The sequence below is a fragment of the Haemorhous mexicanus genome, chromosome Z, assembly GCF_027477595.1.
Source record: "Haemorhous mexicanus isolate bHaeMex1 chromosome Z, bHaeMex1.pri, whole genome shotgun sequence".
In the NCBI taxonomy this organism is placed as follows: Eukaryota; Metazoa; Chordata; class Aves; order Passeriformes; family Fringillidae; genus Haemorhous; species Haemorhous mexicanus.
In genome coordinates this window covers 84,218,813-84,229,366 of record NC_082381.1, presented here as the reverse complement: position 1 = coordinate 84,229,366, position 10,554 = coordinate 84,218,813, and positions in this window count along the sequence as shown.

Below are 10,554 nucleotides of genomic sequence, written 5' to 3'. Positions count from 1 at the left end.
ACCTCAGCAGATAGCCAGGGATTTTAGAGGTACATCCTGCTTTCCCTCTGAAGATGACTTCAGCAACTTTACTGACATTATTCTCATTTTTCAAATACTTCTCCACTTCTCTAGCTCATTGGTCTGGAAAGGAGAGACTAAGCACCCTAAAGGTCCAGGATGGAAGTTTTGTGTCCCCTTCATGCAGCAGGCTTGTGATAGCAATGACTTTCTTCCAAGGGAACCTGGCTTCAGTTTGCAAATGAGGACATGCAGATGTGATTGGGTGAGACAAAAGATTTTACTGCTGGGGAGTTTCTCTTATTTCTAGAAGCAGTCATTTCACCTTTGCTTACATTAATGTTACTAGGTAGAGATGGGAACAGTAAAGAATAACTTCAAGAAAGATGGAGAGAGACTGAGAGTATGTACTGACAGGACAAGGGGGAGTGGATTTAAACTAAGAGTAGCTTTAGAATAGATATTAGGAAAAAATTCTTCCCTGTGAGAGTGGCGAGGCCCTGGCACCGGTTGCCCAGTGAAGCTGTGGCTGCCGTGTCCCCAGAAGTGTTCAGGGCCAGGCTTGATTTGGGTTTGGAGTAACCTGGTTTAACAGAATGTGTCCCTGCCCATGGCAGGGAGTTGGAACCAGGTGATCTTTAAGGTCCCTGTCAAACCAAATAATTCCACGATTCTGTGAATTACTGAAAGTACTCTGAGGATTTCATCATAGACTCTGACATTATTCACTGGTCCTCATTATTCAGACAAATTTCTAAAGTGATGCAGAATATCTTGAGAACATCTGAAAATTAGCCATAGCTCTTTTCAGGCTGTAGGTGTCATGAAACTTTTGGTCATTTTTTTGTCTGTGGAAAAAGACTCATGCTCATAATTCCTGACTCCTTAGAAAAAATCACAGATTAAATCCCAAAATAAGTTATCTCTGAATACAGTATCTGAATTTAAACAATATATAGAAATTATCTCAAGCAAAAATATTTACAATTCTTTAAAGATGATCAGTCTTCAGCAAGTTGGCATACATGACATATCGAACCTCATTGTTCCAATCACTAATATAAACACTAAATTAACATTATTTCAAAAAAACTTTAAACTGTCGGTTTACAAACTCAAATTCCTTTTTAAGTTAGTATCCCACTGGGATCACTGAGATTAACTACTTCTACCATCAGTGTTTAAATTTACCTACTTTACTGCAAGAGGAAGAAATACTATGGAGCCCTGGTTTTGAAATTATTTTTTTGGTATGAGTAAATGAGAGCAAGAAACAAACTTGCACACTGGCAAGTTACTTAGCACGTCTTGGGGAAAAAAAAAAAAAAAAAAAAAAAAAAAAACCCAACCAAAAAACTCAAAAAACCCCAAGAGCAGTGACAATAAAAAAATTCAACCCCAAAGAAACAAATAGGAAAAACAACCAAACAGACACACGAACAAACAAAAACTAACCAAACATAATATTAATGATATTAATAATAATGATAATAATAATGATAACAACAACAACAGCAACCACCAAACAGGTTTGTTGGAGCAACTCTAGAAATTTTGTGTAAATATGTTTTATTCACAAAAAAGGCCCTTGGCAGTGTTTTTACTCCTGTCATTTCATTGGTAGACCGCTTCGAGTGCTGTTTCCAGTAGAAACTTTTTTTTGCTATATTGGGTGAGCATCTACTGATTCTGACTCCCCAAGTCCCTATTTCTAGCATTCAAGTTTTGTTGGGAAAGTGTACAATTACATAAAATGTGTAACTATTTATATGTCCAGAAGGCAATATATGTTTTGCCAGGCTTATACTTATCACTAAGAAATTAGGTTACAGCCACCCTAAACTGAGTGTACTGAGGAATAATTGCATTTATGAGGCAATCGGTTACTCAGGAAGATTTTCAGTACAAAATCAAGATCTGTTTTGAACTTATGTCTGAGTGAATGCAACACAAAAATGCCACAACCTCCACAATCTCAAGAAAAAACAAACAAACAAACAAACAAACAAAAAAACCCCAAAAAACAAAAACCAGCAAACCAAACTGAAAATAAAACCAGAGCACTTTTCCTTTGCTGAGAGTTGAAATGTGATTTTTAGTTACACCTCTATCATTTAATGGCAATGTAGGAGTCCTACAGCCACAACCTGCACCTTCTGTATGCAAGTTTTTCAGTGCAAAAGTTTATCTGATTTGTTTTTAAGAGTCAGAAACATTACATATTTAATGGTACATGAAGACTTTCATGGTGCTAGAAAGCTGCATGAAAGCAGAAATAACAACTGGCAAGTGTGACACAATTGAATGCAGGAATTAGGCTGAAATGAAAGAACTTATTTTTCCATTTGCAGAAAATAAATGAATTGTTTTCAGACCAAGATAATAAATGAAAAGTCATTATTTCAAATATTTCTAATGAGTAGAATAGAATTAAGATTTTGCCTGAAAAGTGTGACCTGAAAGAAAAGAGAGAGCAAAAAAAAATCTCATTTTAAAGTTTGATTCATAACATCATCTCTGGAGGTGGGTAAGGTGCTGGCCTTTTGACTCCAGTCATTACACAGAGGGGAGAGAGAAAAGCCAACTACTGACTGAGAGCAGGAAATATGATGGCCCTCCTACAGAGTAAGAAAGACTAAGAGGATTGTGCGATCAGACAGCCCCTAGGAAGCTGCTTTTAGAATTGTCTACACAAAATTAAAAAGGTTTTAAAAAAAATGCAGGGAAAAAAAAAAAAAAAAAAACTAAAAAAACCCAAACCCAACCCTGTTTCTGCCCTGACGAGCCTTAAAAAGGATGTGTATGCTCCATGCAGTCAGCAGTCTGGGGAGAAAATGCTTCTCCTTTAGTAATGGGTCACAGCTGGCTTCAGTAAAGGGCTAAAAGCTTCAAGTTTGGCATGACCGAGCATTCATGCAGCTCAAGCAGAGGCGTTTGACACTAGTGATGGCAAACTTGGATGGATTAAATGCCTGCTTTGAATACAGCAACAGCAACAAAAACATCTACTGGAGTGAACAAATAAAACTTGTTTGATAGGTAAAGCATGACCATACAAACATCTTAATCTAAGCATTGAGGGGAATGCAAATGGGAGAGGAGATAAATTGTGCAGAAATTAAAAAACTCTTGTGGCAGTTTTGGTCTGAATCTGTTTTCCTCTGCATAGAATTTCCTGTTTTCATTCCACATTGAAATATGAGAAAGATTTGATAAAGAGTTAGGATAACAGAGTATTTGCTAGAAACCAGTTCTAAACTTCAGTAGCAAGAGTTCAATTGATATTAATAAGATTTAGATTAGGACACAGATTCTTCTCTTTAAAAGTCTTGTACTGTAGGGAGATTCACAATATGCAGGAGAGGATTATTTTCACTCAACTTCTTGAAAGACTCTATCCAGATTTTGCTGAAAGAAAGTGGTGTAAAGAATTCAGACAATTTGAGTGGCAGAAGTTGTTACATTGTGAAATAATATTTGCAGTTATAAATAATTTTTTTTCTCATTGTGTTAAACACTGTGAAATCACCGACCAATAAGAAAATATTTCATGCATCTTTCAAGGTAAGGTTAGAGTGATGCAAAATATCTGACATTTCTGGAAATGACAGAACCTTGACTTCACAAGGACATCATGGTGTGAAAGTTTTTTGGGTTTTTGGGTTTTTTTCTGTTCTAATGTTGTCACCAATTGTTACTTTCTACTCCATATGAAGAACAGGAAGCTGTTTGAATTCACCCATAATTTTCAGAGTAAAAGTGAACCCCAGTATCACAATGGTGCTCACAACTTTCAAGACAGTATAAAACTGGCTTGAAATCTTTTATTGAATATATAAATTGGTATGCCCACTTCACAAAGACAGCTTTCACTACTATATGCTTTCCAGTTACTTTATAATTACTTATTTCTATGTCAACAGCATATAAAACCTCTAATAGAGACCTAGATGAACAAGGTCACTTAAAATATGTCTACAGTTCTTAGACATGAACAATTTAACACCAAAAAGAAAACATCACCAAGGTTTCAGGAATTTCCCATATCAGGAAAATAGAATGATCATTCCCCAAAATTTCTTGAGTGTTTTGAGGAACATGCAGAAACCTAGATTTATCATTTGAATCTGTTTGCTAATTATAGGAGGAAATGATCATGGACAGGAAGTGATGAATGCTAAATATTACCTTTTTTTTTTTTTTGGCCATCTAAATGGTTCACCATGACAGACTTACCTTACCTAAAAATCTGTTCCCAAATTAAAAAATATCAGGGGAACAAAACAAAGCAAAACAAAACAAAAAAACCCAAAAGTAAACAAAAAATTCAAACAAAGGTTTCTTTCATTTTCTGAAAGAAACCTTTGTTTGAATTTAACTTTGCCAAAAATTTAGCAAAATTCCTTCCTTCCTTCCTTCCTTCCTTCCTTTCCTTCCTTCCTTCCTTCCTTCCTTCCTTCCTTCCTTCCTTCCTTCCTTCCTTCCTTCCTTCCTTCCGCCACTTCCTTCCTTCCTTCCTTCCGCCACTTCCTTCCGCCACTCTCGTTCCTTCCTTCCTTCCTTCCTTCCTTCCTTCCTTCCTTCCTTCCTTCTGCCACTTCCTTCCTTCCGCCACTTCCGCCACTTCCGCCACTTCCTTCCGCCACTTCCTTCCTTCTCTTATTCTTATTCTCTTCTTTCTTTTCTCCTTTCTCCTTTTCTTTCTCCCTTCCTTCCCTCATTAACTCCCATCCACATGCATACCTCTTCTGCTCTCCTGCAGTGACAGGAAACTGAAGAAAATTGATGCACTAACGGTTCTAATATGACATTCTAAAAGTGACTTTTTGATTTTCAATTAACCTTGCACAAAGAGGAAATATTGAAATTCCCCTCTTTGTTCCTGGCTGTGTACATTAGCCAGGCTAGCATTGGAAGGAGTGAACAGGAGGGGTTGGGCTGGGGAGGGGGAAACTGGCACCTCATTCAAGCACTCCACTGCTATTTGCACAAAACGAGACAAGACTACCCTGCAATAATTACTCTCTGAAGGGGGAAACAGGTAGGAGAGAGAGTGCTCTTGTCATTTGTTTGACTTAATTGTATGCTTTTATGAGCCGTCTGGCTGGAAGGATTAAAGTTACTTTTAATAACACTTCTTTTCAAAAGAATTTGATTTGAGATTTCCCAGCAGGGCTGCCTACCAAACAGCAGGACCTTTTTCTTCCCTCCAGACCCCCATTCCTTCAGCATTCTCCTATCCTCCCCCCTCTTCTTCCCCCTGTGAACACCAGCATTGTCTTATTTGTCTAAGAGAAGCCATGATTGATTCCACAACAGGCAGCCTAATTTTTAAATTGACTTAAAATAAATAAAGTCTATGAAAAAATATGCATGAAACTGCCTTTCCCAGGATGCTGGACATAGGGAAAATGAGACATCCTCACATAGTCTGGTTTTCCTTCAGTTATTTTAGAGTGGTTCATTGCACACCTCCAGAACAGACTAAAAAATTGGCCAAGAGTATCTCTATAAAGTATTTTTAATGTTAGAAATTAGAAAAATATAATTAGTCACAGTGAAACAAATTTCTTGGGAAAATATGAAAGAGTCTGGAGAATGCTTTCTTACTATCATGGGGAACTCTTTCTTAGAGGTAGTTTTCAAAGCTATTTGGTGTATCCACATATTTATACACTTCAATTTAGTTTTGTCATCAAAGTATGCATAAAGTATACATAAAGAAAAACAGAACAAGGAGCACAGCCTCTGTGGGAATAAAATTATCTCTTTTTCTAGCATATGATCCAAGATCCTCTGTCTGCAAATAATATGGGTTAATGTGATATTAACAATCACTATCCAGCAAATTGTGAACTTATAAATGGAGGTCAACCAGTTAAACATTCTTTCCCTCATTAAATGTGCACTTTTAAAATATTATTTAAGAGTGGTTGTAGAAGACATTGCTCACTTGCACCATAAACCCCAGAAACTTTAAGTCAGTCATCTTCTATTAGCATTATTTAATTTGCATTTCTAAAATCCAGAGCCTAAATTTTCATTTTGTCAATTTACCTTCTGGCTTAGGCGTAACAATAAAAAATAAATCAGTTACACAGGGAATATAGTTACTCTTTTACCTGAAGGATATCCCCCAAGACAGTTAAACCTAAGGGGGTTTTGTTTGTTTGTTTGTTTGTTTTCAATTTCACTGCATATTTACATAGGCATTTACAAACTCTGTCCATCATTTATATGCCCTCTCCTCATTATGTTAAATATATGAGCATCCCTTCTGTAACACCAACAGAATCAACCTTACTTGATTTTTCTGCTGTCTCGGAAAGTGTGATTTTTTGCTAATGTTCTAATGTACCTTATGTCAAGCTCTTAACCTGCAAACATTTCAAACCTGGCACATTAATGCATTACAGGTCAATTGCTCTTCTGATTCCATTAAAAGGAAGAAGATGCCCTTTCATACATGCAGGTAAATCATAATATACTTAATTCACTCTCACATCCCAATTCCAAAGTCCAAACCATTTTTATGTCCACAGCAACAAATAACATAAAAATGTAGCTGGCATTCTTGAAGCCTAAGTTGATTTCTACTTCTGAGTTTCTATGGTCATTAGCAAAAACAGCCTTTGGATATACTTGAATATAATCAACACTGTCTAATATCTAAGTGATTGTGGCACCAACATCATGTGTGAAAAATATCTGGAGTTCATCTTGATCACTAGTTAGCAGTTGTTTCTCTTGCATCTCAAGTGAGCTCTGTTCCCCACCTCACCAAAAAATGTTGCTTGACAATAACTCAATTCACCTTTTTAACTTGATATAAGATGTATAAATTAGGTAGAGAGAAAATAAAAATTGAACTCATGTTATTCAGTTGGGAATCAAATGATTTGGCATTGCTTTATTTTCAAGGGACCTATTTGCTAATTTACTTCATGAAAAGCTTAAAAAATTTAGAGTTAAAGAGAGAAGTATCAAATTATCTGTATACTTTTGTGGTTTCTCTCTTGAAAATCTTGAAAGGTAGGAAGTGTGTTTCCTTTTCAGATCTAATAACATCATACTTTATTTAGAAAAAGTCTTTTTCCTTACATTTTCATCATTCCTTGTATGCAAAAATTTGAGCTCATGTCTTGTATCAAACAAATATAATAATTTCCTGGATTTAATTTTTCATTTTAGCACAAAAATTCTCTGAGCAATGGAGGATGTTTATTATCCCTGAATGCTTACAGAAAGAATTCCTTTACACATAGCTTCAGACAACTACGTAGGGTGGATAGAAGCAGCCTTGGTAGGAGACACAGTTACTTCAGGAGGTCAAATTACTCAACACCTAAAGTTTTTGATCAAGACAGCAATCTGGATCCTCTACCTAGCCTTCTTTTCACAAACAGGGAAGATGAGGTTAGAAATTTGAAAAACCTGCACACCAGTGTATTTGTTCACATTTATATATTTTCCATGGAACCATTATTAAGCAAACACAATTATTTGCATCTCTAAGTGCCCTGAATGCATTAGCAGTATAGTTCAAACCCTGATTGAACAATGCTTTTGCATGAACTACCTCTAGTTAGGAAATTAAGCAATAAACAGAGTGTTAATCAACAGTAGTGGATAGTTTCTTCCCCCATCTAGGGAATACCTACTTATGTTCTTTATTTTTTAACTGACAGATAGCTTTTTATACAATACTGGTTTTTGAAAATATTGCCTGAGTTATTTCCCCAGTCTTGGCTGCATGAGGAATTGTGAGGAATTAAAAAGAAGAACCGAGTGGATTTAAACTAACAGGCTTAGAAAATATTTCTGTGTTTTTCAAGTGGAAATATCCAAGAAATATCATTTCACTGCTAGGCTAACAGAAAACAGGATATCTTGTGTGAGTCACCTTTTTAAGCCACAAATTATGAAACAGTTGTAAAATGACTAACAATGAATTATTCTATTAACCCAGTAGAAAACAACAAACTGCAAAGTCTATCTAGTAAATTAAGAAAGGAAAGAAGATTGAAATATGATTGGGTCATGTACAAACATTGACCTTCTAACTCCCACATTTTGCAGGCACTCCAAAGATCATAACACACTTTTCTTTTAGTTAAGTAATAACTCCTAATAATACTAACATTTCATATTGCTTTCACCAAAAAAATGTACATTCAACTCCTGTTAATTTATCTTATTTGTCCATAATCAGTGATCAAGGACTGAACCCTTCTTCATAGTCTTTGTACATATATTTACCCTTCAAAATCCACACTAAAAAAATAACCAAAAATGAACCCAAAAAAACCTCTCAGTATCTTTGGCAAGCCTCATTATTTTTTAAAACCAGACAGATGCTCTAAAAAGGCAGCCAATACATAAACTGTTTCTTTTTTCTATAACTGCAGTTAAATAGGATGAAAGTTCTTTGTCTTGCTCTCTCTCTCTAACCTCATGCAGCAGGTCACTGCAGTAATGATCTCTCACAGCTGGTTCCCTCATTAAGCTCCTTAGTGATTATATCTTAATAGCTCCTTCATGTAAAACCCAGAAGTTACACACATGATGAAATAACCTCTTGATTATTATTCACATAAACATAGAGTTCAAATATGACACAGGCAACTTTACAGGATATTTTGAAAGAATATCTGAAATAAACGCGACTGACAATTTCACCATAAATAAATTTGAGAATCAGGCAGAAATCCACCTTTCCTATTCATGGTGGAACAGTGAAAGACATAAGCTGCTGCACTGAGGTTAGTAAATTAGAAGATTTTGCCACTTTTGGTCTTTTCCACAATAATAGCTCAGATGTGCAGGCAATCATGTTGAATCTCCATGCTGAATCATAGCTCTGATTAGGGCTCAAAGTGTTTTTCCCTTTTTAGCCAATCTATCAAAATATTATTGATCATTTCCACACGAAAAAAGTCAATGCCCTTGTATAGCTGTATTAACATTTGGGAGTTTCTGGGCTTCTGAGGCCTGGTGGTATATTTACATAGCTGAAGCAGTTGTATTTAGCTCAAGAACTGACAGCATTGATAAAAATAATTTCTTTACTGCTCTCTAATCATGATCAATCCTGAAATCTGAGTATTTGTTTGGTATGTTTTATCTCCTTGAATGAAATATTTCCTTCTTTTCATTTTCCTGTTTTGTTAAAAAAATGTTTACCTCCCTGAATTTTTTATTCTGCAGGAATTAGTCTTTTCTCTCAATTAAAGAAGGAAGAATAAATATATTATCTTAATGTTGTGAAAAAAATTGATTATATCACATTTCTGCAGAATCAAATTACTAAATACAACCTGTAATAATTAAACCTGTTTTAAATGTTTTAGATGAGTATTTTTTATTCTATGAATTCCAGCTCTTGGTGAAACTATATTCAAATGTCCAACTTTTGTTTTCACGTGAATTCCTTCTTTCTCCAAAATCTCATTAGTCATGCCTGGGCCTATACCCCTTCAAATATCCCAGTAATTTTATTGATTTAGTTTGATAATGATTAATTCTAGGTGCAGCTATATTCATAGAGTGTAGCATCAATGAATTTATCATTCAGAAGAGGGATTAAAGTATTCAAGTCTTGCATATTTATTCTGTAACACAACATGTGCACTTTTATAGCTTTTCCAGCATGTGCTCTACACTCCTGCATCTCCTAGTCTTGGTCTCAAGCCAGTGGTGTTTCTTTGTCTGAAATGTTTGAGTTTCATCAGTTCAGTCAATTCCAAGCTATGTATGTAAGGAAAAGTACAGTGGTGTTTCCATATGTTCCATTTGGGATTTATGTGCTTGACTAACTCCAAATGGCTGAAACTGGAAACATCAAATCTAATGAGATTATAAAATTCACCAAGAAAGGATAGACAGCAAAGCCTCAAAAGAAACAAGATTTATAGTTATGAATATTTAAATATGGTATATTTATAAATGAATACAGGCCATTTTTCATTCTATTTTTCATTGTACCCTCAGTCTAACACCATTTACTATACTAGGTGCACATCAAGTCCCTTTAGATTTTAATTATGTTAACCACTGAAAGCTTTACAGTGTAAGCAACACAAATTTCAAGGCCTGTTGGGAAAAATAGTTTCTCTTGCACTTCTTGGATGCAAATTTGGCCCTCCAAGAATTAAAAGGGGAAGTCACGCTCACTAAAATTGCAATTTAAACTTTTAAGAGATACACAAATGAATAATTTTGTGAATTTTCCAAAAAAGGAGGTGAACAATAGTTACAGCTTGGGCAGCTGGAAACCCTAGAAATTATCTTTCCTAAAATGTATTTGGTGTTGGATATTCAAATTTAAAATCAAATTTTGACTCTTCTATTACAGTACTGTACTTACAGTAACATATGGGAGAACATTTTTATCTGTAATTGAAATTCTTAAGGGCTGATGTTCTCCATAAACACATGGAGACACCACTGCCTTTCCCCTTTCCTTCAGTGTTTAGAAAATCAAGAAACTTTCAGGGACATTAAGAAAGGCAATAAAAAAAAAAATCTGTGTATTTAAGTATATAAATTGATGTT